At 42.9% G+C, this 25,078-nt stretch overlaps 1 protein-coding gene across 1 annotated transcript in view; it reads right to left on the bottom strand.

Moving 5' to 3' along the window:
• Positions 1-25,078, bottom strand: part of TIAM2 (T-cell lymphoma invasion and metastasis 2) — a 233,049-nt gene that overhangs the window by 120,133 nt on the left and 87,838 nt on the right. Inside the window, 1 exon segment of the mRNA XM_010840909.1 lies at positions 21,406-21,499. The gene's annotated coding sequence lies outside the window, so the exon portion shown is untranslated.

Genomic DNA, 25,078 nt, shown 5'->3' with positions numbered 1-25,078 from the left:
ACATCTGATCTCCATAGGAATAGTGCTTGGGGAGAGTAATCCTTAAAAAGTGGACAGAATGCAGACTGTTCCTAAGGCCTCGAAAGCTAAGCATCCATTGTGGAGTCCCACTGGGTCTATTTCAATTCTATGGGGCTCCTTCCAAATGCATATTAACAGATGAAAAGACAAACCAATCTGCAGCAAGGGATGCCCGGAATAGGACCTCAGAAGACAAGCATGGCTGGTATTCAGTAAAGGAAAAGCAATAAATTCCACAGAGACAACAGCCCAGCTTTTTGCACAGTTCATCACCTTAGTAAGCCAATTTATCACAAGTAGTGTCTCAACGCTCACACCCATTTTTATAAAAAAAGAAAAAATTAACATCTGCAGCATTGCTAACAGAAGTGTTTGTCCAAGGGTTCATGAACCATTGTTGGGTCATGACATTTATGCAATGATTTGATACCAGTATTTTTAAATGAATAGGATGCAAATGGAGCAAGGAATTTTGGCGGGGGGGGCGGGTAAGAGGGTTACATCCCAGTAAGGGTAAAAATTGTCCTATGACATTAAAGTTTTTTGCGTGCTTATGTTTGCCTATACACTGGGTTGTGAATTAAATTTACATCTCCTTGAGTAATGGTCAAAAAAAAAGCTCAAAAACAATGATTCATAAAACTGCCAAGTGGTAATTTCATCAGAATGACACATCCATTCTAATAAGATCCGATAGCAACCCCGGTCTAGAGAGTCTCGAAGCATCCAACAAATTATCACCCAAGGGAAACATTTCAGCCTGAGAGAAGAAGATCAAAAGAGAAAAGGGCTCTCTGTCAAGGATGTGCCACACGTGAGGCCTTCACCTTTCTGCAGGCCACAAATGAAGACAAACCCTCATTGGACATTCAAATCCTTCCTATGAAAGTTAAAAATGACCCCATTAAAAAAGTCAGATGAAGAACTGGGTCTAGAGGATGTGTGGGATTCTGCTGAATGAAGATAGAGAAGGGCGATCCAAGGAATAGGAAAGGGCACATCCAAAGACACGGGCACTCCAGGGCCACCTACTGAATCCGCAAGTGAACTGAGAGGAGAAAGTCCCCAGCTTGTTCAGGAAAGGTGACGGGGCGGCAAGGACTGGGCACAAGTGTCAGGGACAATGTTGCGAGGGATGAGAAGCAAGAGATAAGAGGAAGAGTTGGGATGAGAGTGAGGAGGCTGGGCGAAATCTTGCTGGTCACTGCCATCACCTTCACCTTCATGCCCTCCCCCCACCCCGTCCCCAGAAGCATCACATGTGAGCCATCTCCTAGGGACACTTTGGGACACCACCCCGGAAGGTGTCCCCAGCAAGCAATAGCTCAAATATTCATGTGGGAGGCAGAGTTGGCAAAAAAAGAAAATGTTCTTAGTCTTGACAGAAACTTGGGGAACTGAAGTAAAAGAAGAGCTCCACTCACCAGTTCAGCGTGAATTTTTGCATACACCTATACATCCCCCCAAGCCCCCCATGGACCGGGCACTGGAGAGAAAGAACAGCCACTTATGATCTGAACCCTTCCCCAGAAGCCTTATGAGCTTGTGTAGGAAGGGGATGCAAAAATTAACATGAAAACATTTGTAGAATCAATAAGCAAGTTCCCAACCACGTTGACGGCATTGAGTTTCTGAGAGGTGTGGTGAGCCCAACAGTCCCACAAATATTACTGGTATGTTTCTGGAATGTCAGTGAATTGAGAGGCCCAGCTACATCTGAGCCATCACAGAAACTGAAAGTATTTCAGGGTGTGTTTCTTTTTTTTAATCACCTTTTCCAGAAAAATTTACAGAATATAGCCTAAAATAACATAGTCTACATATTATATAGACTATAATAATATAGTCTAATCCATCTAAAGATAAACCTTTTTTCTTATTTTTCTTTCAGAAATTATCAAAATGCATCTCACACATTTCCATCCATGCTCTTTTTGCTCGGTAGCATGGATATTTCTCTTTTTCTTTTTTAGTACCAAATGTTGAATTCCACTCTGCATTTGTCCCCCAAGTGTACAAGTCTCATCCAAAAGTCAGTCAGGAGCCTGATCTCTGCAGACCTAGCACTGCTTTGGTGACAGCCGGAAACAAAGATGCTCAAGACTCAAAATGGTTAACACGACTTTTAAATAACCCTCTCTTGGAATTTTTATGAATATGGGATTCAAAGTGGTTCGCATGACTTTCAAATAACCTCTCTGTTTTAACTGTAAGGAACACGAGCCATTCTACAACCAGCGAGTTCAGACACGGGCAGGCACCTCCCAAGATTCAAACCAAGATGAAAACAGAAGAGCAGGCATCAGAACCCCAGTCTGTAAACACATAGCCTCTCACTGACTCCGAGACTTGTCTGTGCGGCACGTGCTTCCGTAAATCAGAAGCAGGCATCGTGAGCCTGAACCTCAGTCACGTTCTGTGACCGAAATATACCTTGGTGACTGTACCAGGTTATTCTTGGCAAAGTATTTCTTCATTATATTACTGTTCCATTTAAGTTAAAAAAATGAACAGGCTTAAACCACACGGTTTTCCCCTCATTTAAACAGGGGCTTTTCTCACCCTCATAAATGTGTAACTATTTTACTCCCATCCGGCTTACAGCCTGATTGAAGCATTCATTTCTGTTAAAGTCTGTATCTGAAAGGCACAATATAAGTTGTTCTTGGGCTTGAACGTATAATTAAGCCAATCACTGCTGAACTTTTCCATAGAACATGTATTATTCAAAACAAACCTGGTACGATTTTAGCTAGTAACATTACAGAAACTTTCAGGGGAGGGAAAAAAAAGCACTAATATTAGCACTGATAACTTACCTTTTATAATTTACAGGAATTGAGAACGTTTGTCACCTCAAGGAGATGGGTGTACAGACAGAAGGGGGAGAGTTTAATATGTCCTGAGCCTCTGTGTGTCAGGGCTCCCCAGGGCACAAGAGCCCAACAGCTGACATAACCATCCTTGATTTACAGGAAAGGGAGTGTTAGCCTCCATGGATTAAATACTTTGACCAAGATCCCTAAGGAGCACAGGTAAGAATCCAAAGGTAGGAAATTCTGGATTTCTTTCATTTTTGTTGCTTCCCTGGTGCCTCAGATGGTAAAGAATCCGCCTGCAATGCAGCAGACCTGGGTTCAATCCCTGGGTAGGGAAGATCCCCTAGAGGAGGGCATGGCAACTCACTCTAGTATTCTTGCCTGGAGAATTCCATGGACAGAGGAGCCTGGGGGGCTACAGTCCATGGGGTCGCATAGATGTATTTCTACCAATTTTAAATTTTCCTGTACTTTTGAAATATGAAAAATCCTATATCTTTTCATATTTACTTATTATTGATTTAGCTGTGCCAGCTCTTAGTTGCAACGTGTAGGATCAAATCCGGGCCCCCTGCCTTGGGGGCATGGAGTCTTAACCACTGGACCACCAGGGAAGTCCCTCCATATCTTTTTTTAAAACGTCCAACTTAACTTTCAGGCTCCTCTTATAAGAAGAATGGTTGTGACTTATGTCCCTTTCATAAATACCTTTCCCTATGGGTACCCCTGGAGAAGGAAATGGCAACCCACTCCAGTATTCTTGCCTGGAGAATCCCAGGGACGGGGGAGCCTGGTGGGCTGCCGTCTATGGGGTCGCACAGAGTCAGACACGACTGAAGTGACTTAGCATGCATGCATGAGTACCCTTTCTCCAGGCAGCAGAGGCTTCCGCAGTTGGGGATCGGGACATGAGAATGAAATGAAGAACTGAAATGTTAACTAAGGAGCTGGAAGGTTCAAATGTACTTATTCTATGCTACTGCTTACCGAGAACACTTCACAAATGAGAATTTTCTTTTCTTGATAGTGTAAGGTGCATGGTCATTATTCTAAATATCAATTATAACTTAGAATATGCCTCCTGAAGGCTGTGGGGTGGGACATGACAACCAAGACAATGTATGTGTGTTGGTTGGGTGGCGGGGTTTGGGGAGCGGTACACAGAATAATCAAGGGGGAATCTTCCCGAAGCTTCCATTTCATCCAGTGCTAAGTATTCTAAACGTTGCTGCCATAATAAAAAAACATAGATCATGAAGTAAAATATGAAATTTACATTTTGAGATAAAATACAGGGGCTTCATGGTATTTAGCATACTTAGGTGCTTTAGTTACATCATCAGGTGTCTTAAGTAGGATACATTTCCATAATGTGATCAGTGTTTCCTGAGCACCTAGTCTGTGCTAGAACTGTTCTACGCCCTGGAATATAGCAATAAACACATCTCCTCCCCCCAAAATATCCCTTTTATGGAGCTTATATTATAGTGGGGAGACTAAACAATAAACCATAACAGTAAATAAGTTATAAGGTGAGTAAGTGCGTGCTCAGACACTCAGTTGTATCCAACTCTTTATGGCCCTATGGACTCTAGCCTGCCAGGTTCCTCTATCCACGGGATTCTCCAGGCAAGAACACTGGAGTGGGTTGTCATTTCCTCCTTCAGGGCAAAAAAATAAAGGGTGATGGGGGAAACCAGGTAATGTGGGGAGAGGGGAGCTATAGGTTCAGAAAGGAGAGCAGAAAAGACCTCATGGCTGTTACATTAAGTGAGGACTTGCAGGAGAAGGAGACTGTGCAGATTCTGGGGAAAGAAAGAACACTGGAAACAAGTTCAGTTCAGTCACTCAGTCGTGTCCGACTCTTTGCAATCCCATGAACCGCAGCACACCAGGCCTCCCTGTCTATCACCAACTCCCGGAGTCCACCCAAACCCATGTCCATTGAGTCGGTGATGCCATCCAATCATCTCATCCTCTGTCGTCCCCTTCTCCTCCTGCCCTCAATCTTTCCCAGCATCAGGGTCACTTTTCAAATGAGTCAGCTCTTCACGTGAGGTGGCCAAAGTACTGGAGTTTCAGCTTTAGCATCATTCCTTCCAAAGAAATCCCAGGGCTGATCTCCTTTAGGATGGACTGGTTGGATCTCCTTGCAATCCAAGGGACTCTCAAGAGTCTTCTCCAACACCACAGTTCAAAAGCATCAATTCTTCAGCACTCAGCTTTCTTCATAGTCCAACTGCCACATCCATACACGACTTCTAGAAAAACCATAGCCTTGACTAGACGGACCTTTGTTGGCAAAGTAATGTCTCTGCTTTTTAATATGCTGTCTAGGTTGGTCATAACTTTCCTTCCAAGGAGCAAGCATCTTTTAATTTCATGGCTGCAGTCACCATCCACAGTGATTTTGTGGAAACAGAAGACAGAGGTGCAAATGCCCAGAGTGGTGAGTGTGCAGCAAGCCAGCATGGCTGAAGCAGGAGGGGTCAGAAAGGGGACAAGGAGCCACAGGGTCCAGCCCTAAGGGACACTGTAAGGACTCTGGCTTTCACATTGAGATGGAAATTTTCTAATAGAGGGCTGTGAATAGAGGTGCCTCCTCATGGGGTATATTTCAAGAGGCTGATCTGGACTGCAGGCAGCAAGGGGGAAGCCGGGGCCTGTCGGGCTGGGAGGGTCTTGCAGATGAGAGGTGATGGGGGGTCAGACTCCGGTGGGGAGTCTAGAGACAGGTGAAAGGAGAGCCAATGGGAGGCCCAGGTGGATGGGAGTGAGTGGTACATTCAGAAACGACACCACGATTTGATCTTCAGTCTAAGCTCCCAGAATGGGGAAGACAGTCTCTCCCTCCCTTAGAAGAAAGACAAGGAGGTGTGTTCCACATGTCTCGGGTGGGAGATGCCCCCTGGATGTTCAAGTACCAAGGCTGAGTGAACACTGTGCTTTAGGAGCCCAGAATTCTAGGAAGAGATGGGCCTGGGTGCAAACCTGCTCTCACCACGTGGGGATGCCTGATAAACACACAGTGGATAAGCTCCCCGAGGGAATAAGTAAACCAAGGGAAGAGAAGAGCCAAAGAGCCCCAGGACCAAAAGGCCAAGAAATCAGGAGAAACAGAAGTCAGTGAATCCAATTAAGAGGAAACCAAGCAAGGAGAAGGTGGGATGAATTGAGAGAGAAGCATGGAAGCATACACATTACCATGTGTAAGACAGATAGCCAGTGGGAATTTGCTGCATGACTCAGGAACTCAAACCAGGGCTCTGAGACAACCTAGAGGGGTGGGATGCAGTGGGAGATGGGAGGGAGGTTCCAGAGGGAGGGGATATATGTATGCCAGTGGCTGATTCATGTTGATATGTGGCAGAAACCGGCACAATACTGTAAAGCAATTGTCCACCAATAAAACATTTAAAAAAAATTAGGAAACCAAGAAAATATGTTGCCCACAAAGCCCCATTGAAAAAAGGCTTTTCAGGGAGGAGACTGTGAGCATTTGATGGTTCACGTAATAAGGACTGAGAACAGAGCCCTTCTGAAGTTAGCAACGTGGAGGCTCTCAGTGAACCTGACCTGAGCAGGTCCAGGTGGAGAAACCTGGGTTGACATGAGTCTGAAGGTGAGGTCCATGAAATTGAAGATGGTGAATAGAGACAACTTGGCCAGGAGTTCTACCATGAAGAGCAGAGAACCCCGTGGTTGCTAGGAATCCTAAACAGCGTGGGTGGGTGCGTAGGGTGGGTGGGTGTCTGTCTGTCTTCAGGAGAAACCCCAGCACGTGAATGGGGGTGACTGCAGAGAATCAGCTGTGGCAGGAGAGAGGGGAGACCTGCGCGGTCCTTCATCAGCCGAAGGGGAAGGAGGCTTCCTCCCAGGACTGCTCAGGCACCAGAAGGGGAATGGACCCTGGAGCCGTGACCCTCCACTATTAGACTTCAGGAAAGCATCTGAGAACCACTGATAATACACACGTGAGATAAGGCACCAGGACAAAAGGGCATCAACTCTAGTAAGGAACTCTGACGATTTATCATGAAGGTTTTCGCCAGGTTGCAGTTACTTCTGAGTTTGGGGGTTTCCTGTTTTGTACTTAACTTTTGATCCATTTGTGACCATTCTATCAACCTTCAACAGAATATATATGCAGATACATGTATGTGACAGTGTGTGTGTGTGTCTGTGTGTGTTGTTCTGTGAACGTGTGTCTGCTTTCATGGAGTTCTTTACTCGCTATGACCTCTTGATATCATGGATTTTCCTGGCTTATTTATGACTGTCTGTGAACAATGCTTCTTTTCACTTGTCACTCCACCTTCCACAAGTGGCCACAGATGACTTGAAAACAAGTCTATCCACTCAGTTTCTCTTCAGGGGCTCGAATGATATGGATTTTTAGCTTTTGTCCTTCCCAGCCCCTACCCTCCACATATCCCTTGAGTTCTTTACATCTCAGCAATCCTACTCTAACAATTCTGCAATGAGAGATGTGTCACAGTCAAGTACAAAAACAGGATGGGGACCATTATCACTTTCCAGTGTTGTCCTAAAGATACCCAGGATTTCCAAACCTATCTTTAAGGTTTAGGAACGCCCTGGACCGACTTCTTCCTGACACTATCTGTAGCACTGGCCACATCCCTTTCCTAGAACGAAATGATAACCTGGTCTATCACTTCACACGTAAAGTTTATTTTTCCGAAACGGCCTTACATTACCTTGGCACTAAAGCGAGAGTCCATCTGCTGTCTTCTGTTCCCCTCCAGAGCCTCTCTTGTCAGGCCCAGAACTAAGGAAGACGGCAGTCTCATACCAGAATGGGATCATGGAAAAAAAACATCTTAATCTAAGGCCAAAACAGGAACAGACTGACAGGTGAAGTCTAGCCAAAGCGGCCTTATCACACAGGTTAATATGTGGGCACCAAAAACTCTCTGGCAATAGTTAATGGGAATGATGACCACTGACTGAGTGTATGGCTCTGAACTTGATTAGGATCCAAGAAAAACAAGTCTTTGTCTTGTCTTTGACTATAGCTTTAAGCTTGTCTGGTTTGGTAAGTAGGTAAGTAAATAGGTATGTAAGTCAGAGAGAGACAGGAAGGAAGTGAAGGGGGAAAACAGATGGATATGTGTATGTGTACATATATGTATGTATACATGTCTCTGTCAATTTATAAAGATATCAAGATGAGCTATGAATGTGTGCGTGCTGCATGCTCAGTCATGCCTGACTCTTGTGACTCCATGGACTGTAGTCCACCAAGTTCCTCTGTCCATGGGATTTTTCAGGCAAGAATACTGGAGTGGACTGCCATTTCCTCCTCCAGGGGATTTTCCCAACCCAAGGATTGAATCACTGTCTCTTGCATCTCCTGCATTGGCAGGTGGATTCTTTACCACTGCACCACTAGGATGAGCCAAAATATTCCCAATTAAATAAGCAGATAGTATAAAGAAAGATCAACAAGACAACTGGTATCGCATCTCAGCTCCGCAACTAACTATCTCAGTAACTCTGGACAAGTCATTTCAGTTTTGTAGGTTTTCAGCTTTCCCATTTGAAAAACTGCCTAAGGCCCTTTTCAGTTCCACAACACCACAGACTATAAATAGCTAACATTAGAGTCTGAGATATAGTCCTTGAGACACTGACATTAACACCTCCTAGCATTTGGGAGTCCATCTAACATGGAACTGAATAATCAAAAGACACTCAACACACCATCACTAAAATCCAAACTACTACAAACATAGTGCTTAGTACTTTTCAAGAGTCAAAAATTCAGGTTTATCTACTTTATTTTCCCTGCCTCTTTTATTATTGCTGTTTCTCTGATTCCATACCTTAATCCTTTTTTTTTATGTCTTTCTAGCAAAGCCATTTTTACCTTGGCCTTTATTTAAGGTACACAATTTCAAAGGACAAACACAAATTATCACTAAAAACTAAAAAATACAACCACGACATCTCAGATAGTACAGTGAATAAGAATCCACTTGCCAATGGAGGGGACATGGATTTGATCCCTGGTCAGGAAGATCCTCTGGAGAAGGACATGGCAACCCACTCCAGTACTCTTGCCTGGAAAATCCCATGGACAGAGGAGCATGGTAGGCTGCGGTCCATGGGGTCGTGAAAAATCGGACATGACTGAGAAACTTCACTCACTCACTCACTAGGAAGATTCCACGTGTCATGAGCAACTAAGCCCATGCCCCACGGCTACTGAGCCTGTGCTCCGCAACAAAAGTCACCAAGATGAGAAGCCCACGCACCAGAGTGAAGAGCAGTCCCCGCTCGCCGCAACCAGATTACACCTGCACACAGCAACAAGGACCCAGAGCAACCAATAAATACATTTTTAAGGGCTTAATAGAAAATTTTTTTCCAATTGAATGTGTCCAAAAAGACTTTGTTCTGAATGTTCCGTCAAAAGAAAATGCTTTTTCTTTAACAGTTGAGCTAAGGAATCTCAGCTCATATTTATTTGTCTTCCCTACATAAATTAATCTTACAAAGTGGGCTAAACCTGGAGGCACACAGACAGACACAGAAAAGTGCCCCCCCGCCACAGATATTTAAGGAGTGTGAGTTTCTCTCTGTATTGTTCCCACATCCATTCAAAAGCTGTTGTAGGAAGAGGCTGTAGGGCCCTGCACCAACTTCAGATTTCTGGAAAAGGGCAACATGGCTCTTCTCAAGCACAATCTTGGACCACCAAGACAGCATCATCTATTCTACTTAGCGGTTAAGTGAAGGACCACTTCGGAAGGATAATCTCTTGGCAAGGAGCCCAGCCCTTATCTTGCACTTCCAAGCCTCCCAGACCAGGCCTGGGGTAAGAAGAAGGCTTTGTGAGTCACTCCCCCTGCACTAAAAGTACCGAAAGGAAGGTGTTATCTGCTTGCCTTCAAAACACCACGTCGGTATGGATTAGAGTCAGAAGGCTCTTCAACAGACTTCAGCTTCTGTCTACAAGCTCTGGTGAAAATCAAGGGGCTGACAAGTGTTAATGTGACTACACAAGACGGCAGCTGGGGCTGCCTTCTTCCCCGCTCTGAATGGTTGCCAGCCCTGCCAAAGCTTCACTTTCTACATGCAAAGGAAGTGTAATAAATAAAACCTTTATTACTACGTCTCTACCAACGTCCCTATTAATTCTAACCTACCTGGGCAACACTCACATTCCTCCAGCCCCCAAACACTTCTCTATAAAGGAAGACACCCACTGAAGAGGCCCACACATTACCCTCCCTGAAATAACTCATAGCACTATCTCATTCTACTGAAAGTATAAAACTTTAGAATTCCTGAGTGTGATGGACAGAGGGCCATGGTGAAATGATGAAAACGAGTTAGGGAAAACTCCAGTCGCTGTTCTGCAGCATACTGACTTTTCAGAAATTCTATAAATAACCTTCCAAATTTACAGTGACTTCAATAAAGCTTCCTATTTCTGTCTCTCCACCTACCAATTTTCTGAGAATTACACGCTTGCCCAAATTAACGTAAAGCTGAGAGAGGTACTCTGCCGAATCCATCCCTCCAGCGCTGCTGATAAATTCAGAGCTCAGACAAATGCCCGATGAATGAGCCACCTTGGAGGGATTATGACATGAATCAGTCTTCTACTTACAATAAGGTTCCCCTCCCAACACACACACAGATTACAAGGGATTCTATTTCTTTTTCAGAAAGTTTGAGGAAAAGTTAAGGATAAACATGAATAAAGAGTGAACATCCAATTACAAGTTTGAAAAGAAATTCTTCAATGAAAGAGCTTACTCAGCTCCAAAGTAAGGCCTGATAAAGTTATGTAATAACCAGGAAACTGTAAAATATAATCTCTGCACACTTTTCATTTCTTTCTGGGCCCTCAAAGAAGTAACTGGTAAAGATAAGGTCATGGCCATTAATGCTTTAACGTGATCAGACTGAGAAATGGAACTTCCTTGACATATCAGAAAAAAGAAATCCCTACAGCATATACCCATCCACTTTGGGAGAGTTCAGTAGTAAAACAGGTAGGGAAACCGCCATCAATCACCAATAGGTGAGTGAAAGCAGCCACACACTCCAGCTTGAAAGGGCCTGTTCCCTTGTGCCCACCAACGTGGGCTGCCCAAGTACAGCACCCAATGAAATAAAAAGGAATATTTCAAGGAACGCTGATCTCTCACGCATAAAATGAAGCCTCAACTGCAAAAGCGGGGAAATGAACATTTATAACCTTACCTTTGCCAGAACTCTGGATGTAGCCAGTGCTTCTCAGGCTCTTTTAATTAGGGTCTCTCTATACATCCACAGACTCCCTCTTCTTTCTGCCCATGGTAAGGCAGGAAACAACGTTCTAACACTTCAAATGCTCGGCCGTTAAGAGCTAAAAACAGATTCTGTGCAATGCTGGATATATTTTTGTCTGCTAGCTACACACCCTCATCATGTTCAATTTTTTCCATTGGTGGAAGAGTATGATGCAGGCTTAACCAGAAAGTGGTTTTCCATGGGCTGCCGGCAGCGATTAGCCAGAACAGCCTGCCATCAGGCCTGGAGCCGCCGGGCTCGCCCATGACTACGCTGCTGTGGGCTCCGCATTCCAGAATTACCACCAAAGTTCCATAGGAAAGCGGCTCCCCAGTTTGCTGAATAAAGGTTTACTCACTCGAAGGGTGCCTCAGCTGCTTTTTTAAGCCCCTTGGCAGGAAGAATATACACCTACCATCCTGGTGTTTGAGCGGTAGTAAACATTCTGTCTCCAAAACCACAGCTGGAATGTCGGCCATAAAAACCCTGCCTCAAGAGCAGCCGTTCAAAATCATTTTGTGATTTGCAAAATAGAGGGTGTGCACTCTCTGTGCCTTGCTGGAGTTACTTCGTTTTCCAGAGAGCTGAAAACTACAGAGCCTTACACTAGAAGTCCCTGTTATTCCAAAAGGTGGCTATTTTCTCCAAAAAAAAAATGCATTTAACTGCCCTTAAAAAAAAAAAGTGATAAACCAGAGTTTCACAGGTTTTGAAGTCTTGCTGTAGCTTTTGAAAAAAGACCCCCCATTTCAAGAATCCCCAAAAGATAAGGTGAGGTATTGGGGATGGGGTGCTGAATGAGAGAATAAGATTCCATCTCTGCAGTAAGATTTTCCATTTTAAGTTTCAATCTTTGAAATTATAGTTCATAGAAGAAAACAGTTTAAGCAGAGGTTTCCCAGTTATTCTGGACAAACACATGACAACAGTTTTTTTCAGAAAGCACTTCTCATGAAAAATGTGAATGAAGGACTTCACCAGTGACTCAGTGGCTAAGTGGTCACCCAGTGGGTGACCATCCCAAATAGGGGCCCTGGTTCGATCACTGATTGGGGAACCAGATCCTACAAGTTGCATATAAGATTCTACACGTCACAACTAAAGACCAAACATCCCGTGTGCCACAACGAAGACCCAGTAGAGCCAAATAAATATTTTTTAAAAAGCAAAAATTTGTTTTAAAAAGATCTGTTTTAAAAAAATATGAGTGGATCCATATATGCAGCAGACAAGATTTTTAAGTAATACTAAAGACAAGATTCTGCTTTAGACACACAAGCTTTTAATTCCTCATCTTGCATGAAAAAATGAGTATTTATGTACACATACATACATCAACACACCCAGGTACACACTCACACACACGCTAACTGAATTCTGTTTCCACACAGTTTCCATGTAGTTCATACACGTTTGAAGATACATTTTCTAACCTTAGTTGACACATAATAAGAGCCATCACAAAACGTCATTAGCCCAATAGTTATAAAAAGCCATCTAACCTCCACAAAAATTTGTATTAGTGAACACAGAACCAAGGAATTTTTAGTGCTGGTGGAGAAAGAAGGATAAAAAATTCCCGTCTCCAAGCCCCTCATCAGAAACAAGGCTTCAAGTGACTCGCTTAAGGCCACACCAAGACCTGCCACCCAAGTAACCACAAGCCCTGGGACTGAAGTCAGAAGGCTGCCACGGAAGCCAAGTCATATAACAGAAAACATGGGAATTCCCAAAATGTTCATTTGACCTGTGTCTGTATTAAAAAAAAAAAAGTCTAGATAAATACAAAAGAAGGGTGCAGTTTAAGTCACTGAGCTCCTATTCCTTTAGACCCAGCACCATCATTTCTGTTACCCAAAAAATAAAGTATCAGCCAACAGAAAACAAGCATGTTTCTTCCAAACAATCCTGAGACAGAACAACTACTCCTTGATACAAAGGAGAGAAAGGGAATTATATCAGAACGAAGATGTTTCTGAGGTGGAAAACTTATCAGAAGAACAAGTAATTCCAAGGAAATATTTTTGTATCCCTATTAAGACAATTCTGACCTTTTGATATTCTGTATACACACAGATCACTCCGAGTCAGAACTGCTCAAAAGACTGACTTATCTCCAACATTCCTCAGACACTTCCAATGGGTTTGCACTGTCTGATTCCATTTTTTATCACTGAGGTCACCCAAGTAACTTTTGTTCTATGAATTTATAGAGTCACTTGGGGTTTCAAACTATGTTAGATTTTTCAAGTTCCTTCGACTTCGTCCAACTACAGCAAAATACTGTCAGTTTAGTACTTCATCCCAAATTACAAAACCCAGCATTATTTCCACATCATAAAACCTAGACTTTATCTTTCTAATGCTTCATTCTGACATAATATTATAATGTAACAGGATATATGCATTAATAGTCATTAAAACTGAATTCCTTGGCAAAGATCTGAGCATTATGTAAATTACTAAAGAAATATTCTGTCTGCAAACACACAGTGCAAAATGACACATGTAAAAGCAAATATAGCAAAATTGTAACAATTACAGAGTAGAATTCAAGTTATGGGTCTATTCAGTTCAGTCACTCAGGCATGTCCGACTCTTCGAGACCCCATGGACTGCGGCACGCCAGGCTTCCCTGTCCATCACCAACTCCCAGAGCTTGCTCAAACTCACATCCATCGAATTGGTGATGCCATCCAACCATCTCATCCTCTGTTGTCCCCTTCTCCTCCTGCGTTCAATCCTTCCCAGCATCAGGGTCTTTTCCAGTGAGTCAGTTCTTTCCATCAGGTGGCCAAAGTATTGGAGTTTCAGCTTCAGCATCAGTCCTTCCAATGAACACCCAGGACTGATCTCCTTAAGTATGGACTGGTTGGATCTCCTTGCAGTCCACGGGACTCTCAAGAGGCTTCTCCAACACCATAGCTCAAAAGCATCAATTCTTTGGTGCTCAGCTTTCTTTATGGTCCAACTCTCACATCCATACATGACCAATGGAAAAACCATAGGTTTGACTAGACGCACCTTTGTCGGCAAAGTAATGTCTCTAGGTTTCTGCTTTTTAATATGCTGTCTAGGTCTACTATTCACTATACAATTCTTTGAACTTTTCTGTATTTTTGCAGATATTCCTAATAAAAGGTTAGAAGGAAGTGACACAAACACACTCACAAAGTAGAAAGATGGTTGCCAGGATGGAGGAAGGAGAAATAGGAGAGGTTGGTAAAAGGGAACAAACTTTCAGCTAATAAGAAATGTTTAATAAACATAAAATGTAGCGGAAATATCTCAGATTTCACAGGAGACATGAGTTAGAAATTCATCTCTCAGTGACTTAGAAGCCTTCTAAAGACCCTGATGCTAGAAAAGATTGAAGGCAGGAGGAGAAGAAGGGGACAATAGAGGATGAGATGGTTGGATGGCATCACTGACTCAATGGACATAGGTCTAAGCAAGCTCCGGGAGTTGGTGATGGACAGGGAGGCCTGGTGTGCTGCAGTCCATGGGGTCGCAAAGAGTTGAACACAACTGAGCGACTGAACTGAACTGAAATCCCATTTCCCTCACCATAAAATGGGGTGGATAATAATGTCTATCTAGAATAAAAACATAAAAAGATATAAGTAGTTAATCTATAAGTAGTTACAGAAAAACTGACATTAAGAATACGATTTTAAAAGGAGTATGCTGGGACAGGGGCAATCCAGGAGAGAGGGGATACATGAATACATATGACTGATTCACTTTGTTCTGTGACAGAAATTGACACAACATTGTGTCTACACTTCCAATAAATTAAAATAATAGTAACAACAATAAAAGAAAGTCAGGAACAAAAAAAAAAGGAATATGAACTCTCAGAAATAACCTCTCCACTTAAAAATCAAGACACTCAATTCCTGCCATATTCTTCACTTCTGACATCAAACACACAATGATACAGAAAGAATATCCCATCAAGCATCATTTTTTATTAATAATCTATAGTCAATTCTAAGGGCTTCACCTGGTTTAAAAAAAAGCATATACACACACACACACATACTGCCTTCCCAGGAGATACAGTTGATAAAGAATCTGCCTGCCAATGCAGGAGACTTGAGAGATGCGGGCTTGTGGCAACCCACTCCAGTAATCTTGACTGGAAAGTTCGATGGACAGAGGAGCCTGGTGCACTACAGTCCTTAGGGTCGCAAAGAGTCAGACATGACTATACACACATGAGTAAACACACACACACATGTATAGTAGTAATAATAAAGACTAAAAACATAAATTACTTTTATCCAAACAGGATCGCAAAAGATAGAATGCTGCTGCTGCTAAGTCACGTCAGTCGTGTCCAACTCTGTGCGACCCCACAGACGGCAGTCCACCAGGCTCTGCCATCCCTGGGATTCTCCAGGCAAGAACACTGGAGTGGGTTGCCATTTCCTTCTCCAATGCATGCAAGTGAAAAGTGAAAGTGAAGTCGCTCAGTTGTGTCCGACCCTCAGCGACCCCATGGACCGCAGCCTTCCAGGCTCCTCCATCCATGGGATTTTCCAGGCAAGAGTACTGGAGTGGGGTGCCATTGCCTTCTCCGAAAAGATAGAATAATCTCTCACAAATAGAAACATCCACCTTTGAGGAAACAACACAAATGAGGAAAACCTCCACCATATGCTAACGTGCTAGAAGAGCTTTTAGTCTGCTCCTTCGTCATGATGGAAAAGCAGTATTTCAAATAACATGGGCTGAAAAGACACGGAATTGAGCGATACCTTTGCAAAAATGTCCTAGATGAAGGCCACACCAGAAGAAAAGGAAACATGCAAAATATTCATGTGAAAACCCTAAAATCCAAATAAATCCAAATAAAATCCACCTGAGGTGGCCTTCCTCCCCATTTCATCAAAAGGCAAAAATCTTAACAACTTGTTTCTAAAACCAAACGCAACTGAATTAGCCCAGAGCTGAGTGAAAGTGTACGTGGCTGGCCTTCATATCCAAACTCCCACAGTTTGAAAGGTTTCCCTCCCACGTGGGACACGGGAGACCCACACAACTGACACACGGAACTCCTCTGCAACCCAGCCACTGCTCCCAGGCGCCAGCAAAGCAGCTCAGGCCCCAGACCTTAGGGTCCCTCTTCCTTGACCTCAGACCCTGCGGCGTGACACGAGACTCATCACTTTTCAGCTTCTCAATCTGCGAAAGGGAGATACTACTACCTACCTCACTGGGCTGTTGTCAGGATTAAGTAAAATAATACATGCAGACTGTGTAATAAAAGACCTTCCAGAGAATGCAGAGCAGAGATCTTGTGAAGTGCCTACTGTTATGTCTAGTACTATAAAAAGTACCTGGCACATGGTGAATACCTAATAAATCAATAAATATCCATTGAGTCAGTGAATGAGTGAGTGAGTGAATGGAGTGATGATGATGGCAGTGGGGGTGAACAGGCAAAGAAAAGAACATTGGAAATTCCCCCGCAGTCCAAGGGTTAGGACTCCACACTTTCACTGCTGAGGGCCCGGGGTTCAATCCCAGGTCAGGGAACTAAGATCCTGCCAGCTGCACAGTACAGCCAATAAACAAACAAACAGATAAAATAAAAATAAAAACTTTTTTTAAAAAAGGAACATCCAGTGCAGTCTACATATTTGTGTCAGAAGACTCTAAAACCCATTTAAAATAAGCCATTCACACATTATAAATGCCCACCAAGCACATCTTCCAGAGAGATTGCACTTGAAACTGTCCAGCTGTTCTCCTGTAGCATTGCATATTCCAGGCTGCCTTAGCCTCACAGAGATGCGTGAACAGCCCACGGTCATGCACCTTTCAAGTCAACAGTCAACTCTAAGACAATTCCAAATGCAATGCTAGCATGGTAAAGTGTTGCTTTAAAACCACAACTTCACAAGTGTGGATTAAGAAGACAACAGTGTTCCTGTAAAAAAAAGAAAAAAAAAAAAAAAAGAAGACAACAGTGTTCCTGTAAATCAATGAAAAACTTAGTATTTACAAAATGAGGACAAAATAGAGAGCAAAATTAACTTTCAAGTTTTTCAAAAGCAAACTGGAGGTGCCTACAAAATCTACAGTCAATGTTAAAATAATTCAAGATGCAATACTAACATGGTATGTGGTTGCTTTAAAACCACAGAACATCTAAATTTCATAATACAATCTTTTTCTAAGTGTTTTGAAGGCATCAAATGTGCAAAAAAAGTAAAATTAATGAAGATAGTTATCATGAAAATGAAAGATTTTACAGTGTAAATATTTATGAAATCCAAGTAGTACCTTACATTTCATAACAATTAAGCCCTAACAATTTAACCAAATGAGCAGTTAGTTACTTTAAGAATGAGCAAATATTAAGTGACATAAAAATTAAGATTTAGAGCAAATTCTTTAAAAAAGCTTTCCTTTAAAGGATCTTTTTTCTCTGAGTCCCCATATCCAAATTAAATACACTTTAACGTTTAACAATTATTGACAATGTATAAAATTCTAAATTTTGGGAGTTAATTTTTTTTTTCCTCTTTTTGATTGCAGTGCTCAGCTTGCTGGACCTTAGTTCTCTGACCAGGAATTGAACCCAGACCCTCGGCAGTGACAGCATGGAGTCCTAACCATTGGGCAACCAGGGAATTCCCCCAAATCCTAAGTTTTGAAACTAAATAGAATACTTTGTACCAACTAACAGGTAATATTTTATATAAATGACAAAATGTGTATTAAAAATCATGCTACCAATGGAAATAAAACTACAAAATGAGTTTCAGATAAGGTATTATTAAAATAAAAAATTTTAGTAGAAAAAAATCATTTATTAATAGGAACTATGCTTGTAAAATCCTGTCTTATAAATACTAATCACTAGACACATCTGTTTACAACATTTTTGAAGGGTTATGTTGGAAGTTAAGAAAATACAAGTAATCTGCCCAGAACTCAATGTAATTAAAAAGTGTTAAATTCTGCCTCTCACTCCACTCACAATATTTTCTTTTCGTGGACTAAAGTGAAACTGTTTTAGCTGAAAGGTTCCTAATCAGTTTAACTCAGAATAATTGAATCTGAGTTTTTGAAGAGACCCTGCAGGTCATCCATCTATCAAGCCTGGTCCTGGTCCCGCTTCCAGTTTGAGAACCGTCTCCAGGATCCTGATAGATGGACCCCTCCCTTCTCCCTAAATACATGGAGGGATGGGAAGTTCCCAGCTCTATTAGAAAGCACATTCCACTGTTAAGTCACCAACTGATAGATGAGAACTCCTTCCGCGGACTTCAGATGAGTCATCCTAAAACTTCCACTAATTAAGTTCAGCCTTTCCATCATTATCCGCACACACATTCTACACCCCCCTTCTACCCAGTCACCCTACAAACAGCAGCAGTCAGGTTCACGGTTCTTCCCGGCTCTCCCCCTCCTTTTAGACCATCTTCACAATGAAGCCAGAGCCACCGTGTAAAACAGAACAGATGGACAACGCCAGATTATGTTTTTCGCTAAAAATCAAATGCACATGGAAGACAGTCCTAAAGGCTTCAGTCTGCGTCACCCCACTCAGAGTAAAAGAGGCCACAGGCCCTCTCTGGTGCCACGAAGTCTGGGAAACGTTGGGGCCCCAGGGGCGAAGGCAGGATGGAACCTACTTCCCGAGTCCCCACGCATGTATAGACGGTTCCCAGTCCACCAGCCAGGAGGCCCAAGAACTGAGCTCAAGGAAGGTGAGGGAGAATTTGCTGCCGAAAGAAAGGACCTAAAATGAAGCAAAAGAATGGTGTCTGAATGCAGAAGGAAATTTTTTACCGTCCAGAGGACGGATCAGTCTCCTAACAGGGCTGTTTGAAACGTATGAGTGAAGCAGGACTGGGAGCTACATTCTTAAGAAACAGAAACCATTTGTCAGCAAATGAAATGTGTACAAGTATCCTTCAGCACACACACACAAATGCTCTGTTCTATTTTCCTTAAAATAAGAAGCTCTAGGAACTTCCCCGGCCATCCAGTGGTTAAGACTTTGCTTCCAACTCAGAGGGCACGGGTTTGATCTCTGGTTGGGGAACTAAGATCCCACATGTTGCAAGGTGTGGCCAAAAAAAGGGAACTCTCCAGAAACATCTTCTATTTTTCCATTACAGATACAGACGTAGATTGCACTTTTTTCACTTTTCTCCCAATTCTACTAGAAATAAAACTACTTAAGTCAATGAAAAATGGCAATTGACACTCAGTGCCTTGAGACTGTGCACAGCAGCGGGGACTGTGGCCATCTGGCCCATGACAACCCATCCCGAAGGGCCAGCTCATCACTGCCATCTGGGAATGCAGAAGCCTGGGGATGCGCCAGCCGAAACTCCTTTTCAAGAAACACTGAAAATGCTGCTTTCATGTAAATTTTTCCACTTTTTACAGGTCAGCAGCTAACTTACATAACCTGAAAATACTTGTCAGGGACATATTTTGCAGGCCAACCAGAGCTTATCCACAGCCCAGAACCAGCCAGAAGCCCCCCACTTTGCAATATTGGATGTAAATGATAAACCACAAAGAAGACAATTTCACTTAAGCAACAGTCCCGACTCCCTGACTTGGGAAGGCTAAATCCTAGGTCTCGAGGGGCATCCGTCTGCACGACCAACTTGCCTAGGACACCAGAGGCACAGTTAGTGTCACATGGTGAGAAATTTGTGCTCTGGAGGAGATTTTGAAGATTCAATTTGCTTCTTACTGTTTTAAAAATGTGAAATGCTCCTTCGCACAATTATCATGTTTTACACTATGATCCCTGCAAGCAGGAAGTTTTCTAACATTTCTGGGTTTGTTTACAAATACAGCACACACTAAAGGTACACATTTTAATAGCAGCTGGTAACCTTTGTATTGACCAGCCTTTGTGTCATCTACATTAGAATATTCAGAAGGAATATCCACTTAGCCTCGGAGGGGTGTTTCACTTATGTTTCCACGAAGTTCAAAAGCCAGGACTGAAAGACACCTGTTTGAAAAGCCTAAAGTTTAGATTTTGGGGGAGTGACATGGCCTGAGTTTTTGAATCCTGCCTTTGACCTTTCCTGGGTCAGTTTCTTCTGTAAGATGGGAATAAGAAAAACATTTTTCTCATGGAGTGATGGTGATTAAGTATGTTCATACACATCCTGACCCACAGATCGAACCCGCGTCTCCTGCTTTGGCAGGCGGATTCTTTACCACTGAGCCACCTGGGAAGCCCCCTTCAATTTAAAAAACATTTCAGTAAATATAAAAGTAAATAAAAAAGTAATAGTTTAGCAGGTGGCTGAGTGGCCACCACATATTGGGTGCTCGGGGACAGTCTCTGGAGGCAGCACCCTGAGTTGAGACCCACAAGGCACAAAGGGGCCCAGGAGAGATGAGACAGACTTCAGCCTGGGGAGCTTTGCCTGTGTGTGTGTTTTACCAAAACAAGCATGAACTGCAGACACTGCACACCTTTCCAAGGAACTACCTGCAATCATTCCAAACAGGGCTTTGGGAACTGCTCAGATTTCCCACTGTAACATTTACCCTGCAACAACCAATACACCAACTAGTAAGATGCACCAGTCAGAACGAAAACAGCCTCAACACCGGGGGTGAGACCTGACCTCTCCTCGGTGGCTTCCCAGTGCCCAAGTCCTCTGAGCTGTCCAGATCTTACAACTGCCATGAGAAATGATACTCTCTAGTCTGCTCTCAGGGCTTCCCAGGTGGTCCTAGTGGTAAAGAACCTGCCTGCCAGTGTAGGAGAGGTAAGAGACATGGATTTGATCCCTCAGTTGGAAAATCATGGCAACCCACTCAGTATTCTTGCCTGGAGAATCCCATGGACAGAGGAGTCTGGTGGGCTACAGCCTATAGTATTGCAAAGAGTCGGACATGACTGAGGCTACTTAGCATGCACAATCTGTTCTTCAGCAGGAGGTCCTAGTTGGTTTGGAGTTCAAACTTCCCTGACTTCAGCTTCTCTACCTAAACTCTCAGCAAAGATGGACATATGCTTTTCCACAGAGACAGGATCAGCCAGCACATCAAATTAAGGGGCATTTGTAAAATGCCACTCAGATTTGGTGCCCGCTGCCTGCAGAAACCTTGGCCACCAGCCACTAAAGGAATCCACACCAGCTTTCCCTGCTCAGGTCTGCACACAAAGAGCAGTTAATAGAGCGACATGGGAAACAGGCACATAAACACCACCAGACCTTATCCCTCTCGAGATGTACAAGGGCCTTGAACTTACCCCCAGAGGAAGTGTAGACCACACTTCACGTAATCATTCATTCATCTGGAATGAGCTGGCTGAAGAGCTGTCTTTGTAATTCAGGCACAGAACCCTGGCAAGATAAACAAAGCAAGACAAAAAAATAGGTGGTGAGAAACAAGTTTTCAAAAATCAGAGTTTTATAACTAAAGCTCAATTTCTCAGCATTCTGCCCTATCTTGGACTTAATACAAAAAGGGAGCATCTGAGAAAAACACAAGTATTAAGTGTGTGTGTGCTCCGTTGCTTCAGTTGTATCCAACTCTTGGTGACCCTATGACCTGTAGCCCGCCAGGCTTTTCTGTCCATGAGATTCTCCAAGCAATACTAGAGTGGGTTGCTATTCAACCATGGGAAGAAAATACTATTTCCATTATAGGAGAAGAGCCGGAAGCCACCTGCTGAATAAGTAACAAAACTCTGATCCTTTGACTCCATGCCCTTGCATGGAATCTTCCCAAACCAGGGAATCTTCCCAAACCAGGGATTGAACCCATGTCTCCTGCATTTCAGGCAGATTCTTGATTCTTTACTACTGAGCCACCAGGGAAGCCCCAGCTATTAAGTGGTTAACCATAAAGGAAATGTGAGGGTCTTCCTACATTCTAATTGGAGAAGCAGCTATACTGCTTCATCCTATAAATATAAAGCCAAACCATTTTATAGACAGATATATGGAGGGAGGGGAAAAGTGGGGAAGGAAGGAGGGAGGAAGAGAAGTGAGGGGAGATGGTTGGATGGATTGGTTAAACAGACAGGACAGGCTGCTACTCCACATGCTGAGGCTAGAGCAGTAAAGAAGAGCAAAAGTCTCTGCTCTCACTGAGCTTTACTCAGATGGGAGGAATCAGTCAAACAAACAGGTAAATAAACAAGGAAAAATATCCTAGAGTAACAGAGACATAAAACAGGATGACGAGCTTGTGAGGGACAAGTGTCTAATGTAAACTGGAAGACCAAGAAACAGCCTTTCAAGACGGCAACTAAGTTGAGACCTGAATGCTGTTTCAAAGTTAGTGAAATGATCCCCCAGAGGGAGCAGCCAAGACCCCAAGAAGAAGCAGGTGTCGAGAGGAATTATCATGGACTGTGGGCAGAAGCTGCATGCAAGGGCATGGAGTCAAAGGATCCGAGTTTTGTTACTTATTCAGCAGGTGGCTTCCGGCTCTTCTCCTATAATGGAAATAGTATTTTCTTCCTATGGTTGAAATGCTGCACAGTGACATTAGAACTCATGGCCCTGTTGGTCAACATACCAAAAAGTACCTCTTTTCTTTCACCATTTAAAATGTTGCACAGATGGCTTTCAGAGAATGAGACTTTTTTTTTTTTTAATGACCTATAGTTGATTTACAACATTGTAAGTTTCAGGTGGAGACTTGTCTTTTTACAAAACGTCATTTCACCCCTGCTATATACACAAGACACTCTCTTATAGTAATAACCGTATACCACGGCTCAGAGTTCACAATCCTTGATAAAGAATGCAGACTTTGGTGCCAAAGGGTCAGAATTCAACCCAACTTCCCCATGACCACCTGAGTGACATTATTAAAGTTGTCTGAGCCTCTGTTTTCTTCAACCATAAAATGGAAATGATATCTACTTTGCAGGGTTATTCTACATACACACAGAGAAAATACTTAATAAAGTAGTTGAAAAATGTGTAATACTCAAAGTGGTGAGACTTGCATTGCAACCAGTAACTATTGAGAAAGGTGTGGTTATCAACGATTTATGCTGCAGAAATATGCCTGTATAACCAGGCACAGTGGAGATAACAATTTCCTTTTAGAGATCATAGAATAGCCTATGGTGGACCTTTAAAAACCAGCCCAACTCCTTTCTCTAAAGAGGAGAATTTAAAGCTTGAAGAAGTAGACTGATTCGCTCAAGGTGACATCACTGGTTCAGAGAAAAATCTTAGAAACCTAAACGATAGACTTGGTCTAGAGTCCCTACCTTATAAGATAAATCCTAAAGAGACATAAACTTCTAATTCTCTTTGTAATTAATCCAGTATGGACAAGAAAATATTTTTAGGTAGAATGGAAAATTAAACAAGTTTTGATAGACTCCATCTAAATACATTATACTGACAATTTTTAAAGGCCGAGAATTATCATACCTTACTGATGGCCTGATAGTGATGGTTATTTCCTAACCAGGAAACCATAAAATATAACACCTGCCACACCTTAATTTTTTTCGATGATAACAACAGATACTGAGTCTCAAGCACCTACTATGTGACAGAAGTCTCCAAACATTCTGAATACTTGGCCATTTCATGAGTGTGATAGCCTTTTATTGCCTACACCTTTGCATACATTGTGTCCTGCTGGGAATGTCTCCCTGGAGAACTCGGAATTACCCCTCAAGATCGAGCTTAAGTGTCTCCTCTTCCACGGAGCCTTCCCTGATCCACCTTTCTCCCGCCAAGACCACCCCCTACCTCACCTCACTGCTCTAGTACAGACAACCACGTTGCAATCATCTCTTTTTTCGTCTGTCTGTCCTCTGGAGTAGATGCTGACTGCTTTGAAAGTAAAGGGCTTGTCTTTGCTTTCCTGCTCTAAAGCACAGTGCCTTACACATGGGTGCTTAATAACACCCAACGAATGGTTCAATGCAAGAACTGACACATTATACTAAGACAACATGATTTAATTTCAGACTAGTGTTTTTTTCTAGTCCATAGCCATGACTTAGATTACAAATAAAAAGTTTACAGCTTGACTTCTGTAATAGTTAACAGTATGGGTCAGCTCAACTAGGCTATGGTACCCAGATGTCTGTTCAAATATCAGTCTAGACGTTGCTGTAAAGGTCATTTTTTAGGTGGAATCAACACGGAAATCAACAGACTTTGAGTAAAACAGATTATCCTCCATAAGGTGGGAGGGCCTCAGCCAATCAGTTGAATGTGTTAAAGCAAAGACAGGGGTTTCCTGAAGAAGGGATTTTGCCTCCAAACTGCAACATGGAAACCCAGCCTGGGTTTCCGGGCTCCTGTCATGCTGAACTTTGGACCCATGGCTGCAACATCAATTTTTGCCTAAAATTCCAGACAGTTGGCCTGCCCTGTGGATTTCAGACTTGCCAACTCTCCCAATCGGGTGAAACAATTCCTTAAAATTGACATAAAGGTGTGTGTATATATGTGTGTGTGTGTGTGTGTGTGTGTATACTTATGGATGTGAGAGTTGGACTATAAAGAAAGCTGAGCACAGAAGAATTGATCCTTTTGAACTGCGGTGTTGGAGAAGACCCTTGAGAGTCCCTTGGACTGCAAGGAGATCCAACCAGTCCATCCTAAAGGAGATCAGTCCTGGGGTTCATTGGAAGGACTGATGCTGAAGCTGAAACTCCAATACTTTGGCCACCTGATGCGAAGAACTGACCCATTGGAAAAGACTCTGATGCTGGGAAAGATTGAGGGCAGGAGGAGAAGGGGACGAAAGAGGATGAGATGGTTGGATGGCATCACCAACTCTATGGACATGAGTTTGAGCAAGCTCCAGGAGTTGGTGATGGACAGGAAGCCTGGCATGCTACAGTCTATGGGGTTTCAAAGAGTTGGACATGACTGAGCGAATGAACTGAACTGATACATATATGTATATATGAGAGAGAGAGAGAGAGAGAGAGA

This window comes from Bison bison, unplaced genomic scaffold (assembly GCF_000754665.1).
Source record: "Bison bison bison isolate TAMUID 2011002044 unplaced genomic scaffold, Bison_UMD1.0 scf7180017864148, whole genome shotgun sequence".
Classification (NCBI taxonomy): domain Eukaryota; kingdom Metazoa; phylum Chordata; class Mammalia; order Artiodactyla; family Bovidae; genus Bison; species Bison bison.
Note: the sequence above shows the minus strand (reverse complement) of the source record. Positions and strands in the feature narration are given on the sequence as shown.